Source organism: Salvelinus namaycush, unplaced genomic scaffold (assembly GCF_016432855.1).
Source record: "Salvelinus namaycush isolate Seneca unplaced genomic scaffold, SaNama_1.0 Scaffold1067, whole genome shotgun sequence".
NCBI lineage: Eukaryota > Metazoa > Chordata > Actinopteri > Salmoniformes > Salmonidae > Salvelinus > Salvelinus namaycush.
Window position 1 is genome coordinate 1 of NW_024057750.1, and position 4,037 is coordinate 4,037.

Sequence of the window (4,037 nt, forward strand, 5' to 3'; positions counted from 1 at the left end):
AAGAATTCTGTTATTTTCTTGCCAATTTTAATGCTGCCAATTTTAATGCTACCCCCTACACCACTTTCAATAACTTTGTAGAACAGTCCTGTATGCCAAATAGAATCAAATGCTTTTTGGAAGTCGATAAAGCAAGCGTATATTTTGGTATTAATTTGGTGGACATGTTTATCTATCAGGGTGTGTAGGGCGTAAATATGATCAGTTGTGCAATGTTTTGGTATAAATCCAATTGAGCTTTTACTCAAGACATTGTGCTTATTAAGGAAGTTTAGAACTCTTACATTTATAATACTACAGAAAACCTTCCCCAGGTTACTGTTCACACAAATGCCTCTGTAATTGTTAGGGTCAAATTTGTCTCTGTTTTTAAAGATTGGGGTTATGAGTCCTTGATTCCAGATGTCAGTGAAATAACCTACACTCAGGATCAAATTAAACAGTTTTAATATAGCCAATTGAAATTTTGCACTAGTGAGTTTGAGCATCTCATTTAGGATGCCATCAGGTCCGCGTGCTTTTTTAAATTTGAGAGCCTGAAGTTTCTTATAGAGCTCCTGGTCAGTAATTGGGGAGTCCAATGGATTTTGATTGTCCTTTATAGCTTTTTCTAATCCATTCAACTTCTCATGAATTTGGCGTTGTTCTGCGTTTGTGTCAATTTGAACGGTGTTGTAGAGTGTTTTAAAATGGGTTGTCGATATGTCACCATTTTGTATCGCTAATTCCTCTTGTTCCTTTTGTCTCACAGTAATGACGTAAGGCGTAATTCACCATTATTTGGGTCTCTGTGCTTTTGGTTGGATAGTGTTCTAAGTTTTTTCCTTATAATTTTACAATCTGCATCAAACCAGTTGTCATCTGTGATCTTTTTTGTTTTGTTTATTATCAATTTCAATTGTGCTTCTTTTGCCGTTTGCCTGAATATATAGTTGATGTTTTGTACTGATAGATTGATGCCTTCTTTACTGTGAGTGAATGTGGTATCCAGAAAGTTATCTAAGAGTGTTTGGATATTTTGGTTCCAGGTTGCTTTCTGGTATTCTTCTGTGCTGTTTTGGGCCCATCTGTATGAATGTCTGATGTTGTACAGCTTACTGGGCTGTGAATGTCTGGTTGTTTCCAGGTCTGTTCTTTTGAGGAACAACATCATTTGGCTGTGATCAGACAGAGGTGTTAGTGGCTTGACAGTGAATGAGCTGAGAGAGAAGGGGTCAATGTCTGTGATCATATAGTCTACTGTGCTGTGGCCTAGAGGTGAGCAATGGGTGAATCTCCCCAAAGAGTCCCCCCGTAACCTACCATTGACAAAGTACAGACCCAGGTTTCTACAGAGCTGCAACAGATCCCTTCCGTTTTTGTTGATGGTTCTGTCACTGTTGTTTCTATGGGGGAGAATTAAGACAGTTAGAAACAGTATGGCCTGTAATAAAGCTGTCCCCTCGTGTGCTCGTTAGATCAGGTAGTGTTCCTGTGTGCGCATTTGTGTCCCCACAGATGAGCACATTTCCCTGGGCCTGGAAATGGCACGTCTCTTCCTCAAGGGTGGGGAAGATCTCCTCTGAGTAACATGGGGATTCTGAGGGGGGTTGTATATTGTTCAAAGGAACACATCTTTTTCTGTCAGTACAAGTTCTTTTTTCAGTTTTAACCAAATGTGATATTTACCAAATTTTGATGGGATCAATTAGATGTTGTAGTTCGGATTTGTATCAGATGATCAGTCCTCCAGAGTCTCTGCCTCTATTGACAGAGCTGTGTTTCTGTGATGTGTTAGGGCTGCGAAAGTTCAACTGAGATAGGAACAGTAGCACACCTAAACTTGGTTAAAATAATTGTTTAATTCAAAAGTTAATAAATGGCAAATACAATTTCCGTATATACGGGTTCAATGTTTCATCACGCAGGATAAGACAGAGAACTGATTTGTTCCTGACAAAGATAGTATATTATACTCGTGACAGAGATTCCGAGCTTCCGAGCCGGCCTGCTTCCGAGCCGGCCTGTCAGAGTAGAGACTGGGCGTGGTTTAGACTCACCCAGCCTATCGTTGGTGTTGGCACATAAGCTGGTCCCAGCCCCTTTGCGCTTTCTGGTGTCCTGTCGCTGTTGCTGTGTAGATTACGCTCCCTCACCCCAGAGACTGGGGTCAGACAGTTTTATAACATTGTCTGAGATATCTGCACCTGTATACAATGTCCACTGTTCTCGCTCAAGGCTAACTACAGCTTCCCAGCACTCTTATCTGAGCTAACTGTTACTTCCAGCACACACACACAGACATCCAGGCGCCCAGACCAACAGTTAGCTAATATTCAATCACGTTTGTTATAGTATTCAATCACATATAATACAGTTGCTAATATTCAATCACGTTTGTTATAGTATTGGGTTATAGTCTATTGTACACCACAGTCAGCAGTCTCATGATTCACCCCCTCCTGTGTCTCTCTAAGATTAGCACAGTCTCGGTCACACAGTACAGTAAAGCGCCCTTTTTAACACACACACATTTCAGACTGCTGTTCATATCTTAGCTCAGATACATTTGTTGCATACACACATATTTCATACACACACATATTTCAGGCTGTGGCCTCATGGTTAGACAGAGCACTGGTAAGAGTAGAGACTAATGGAAAATACAGGTTCACATGAGTCAGTAATTCAAACTTTAATGCATAAGAAGCCCTACTAGCTTATAGTTAGTTAAGCATGTCAAAAAACCTTATAAAACCCCACAGATGGCACAATTACCTCTCTGTAGCCTGTGGGACAGTGAGTGACAGCGTCAGCCGTACACCATGTCTCCTGCAGAATGATGACCTCAACATCTTTAAGATGTTTGTTGAACTCCAGTGTTAAACTCTTCAGTCCAAAGGTTGATGAGTTTAGGTCCTGACTGTTCCACATGCTAACTGATAGTGATTTCATGTTCCAAAAAGAAAGAATAGCAGTCAGAAACACAGTGACTACTAACTCATAAGTTGTTAAGAGTGAGATAAACAGGATAACAGCAAACATCTTTTCTGTTATATATATAAATATTCCTATTCATTGAACAAGACAACTTTTAGTACAATTGGGCTTCCTCTCTGGTCTGGTAGGAGGTAGTAGGCTGGGCCCGGTCCAGTCTGGCTGAGCCGATGGAAGTGGTGATGCTCTGGTGGTGGGTGGGCCTGTGGGGTGCGCTGGGTCTGGTGGGGCGTTGAAGGGGCCTGGGGCTCCTTGGTGGTGCAGGGGTCTGGTAGGGGTCTCTGGGTGGTCCTTGGTGGTACAGTGGTCTGGTAGGGGTCTCTGGGTGGTCCTTGGTGGTACAGTGGTCTGGTAGGGGTTTCTGGGTGGTCCTTGGTGGTGCAGTGGTCTGGTAGCGGTCTCTGGGTGGTCCTTGGTGGTGCAGTGGTCTGGTAGGGGTTTCTGGGTGGTCCTTGGTGGTGCAGTGGTCTGGTAGGGGTCTCTGGGTGGTTCTTGGTGGTGCAGGGGTCTGGTAGGGGTCTCTGGGTGGTCCTTGGTGGTGCAGTGGTCTGGTAGGGGTTTCTGGGTGGTCCTTGGTGGTGCAGTGGTCTGGTAGGGGTCTCTGGGTGGTCCTTGGTGGTACAGTGGTCTGGTAGGGGTCTCTGGGTGGTCCTTGGTGGTACAGTGGTCTGGTAGGGGTTTCTGGGTGGTCCTTGGTGGTGCAGTGGTCTGGTAGCGGTCTCTGGGTGGTCCTTGGTGGTGCAGTGGTCTGGTAGGGGTTTCTGGGTGGTCCTTGGTGGTGCAGTGGTCTGGTAGGGGTCTCTGGGTGGTACAGTGGTCTGGTAGGGGTCTCTGGGTGGGCCTTGGTGGTGCAGTGGTCTGGTAGGGGTCTCTGGGTGGTCCTTGGTGGTGCAGTGGTCTGGTAGGGGTTTCTGGGTGGTCCTTGGTGGTGCAGTGGTCTGGTAGGGGTCTCTGGGTGGTACAGTGGTCTGGTAGGGGTCTCTGGGTGGTCCTTGGTGGTACAGTGGTCTGGTAGGGGTCTGTCTCTCCCTCTCTGTCTCTAACTGTGTATCTCTCTCCAG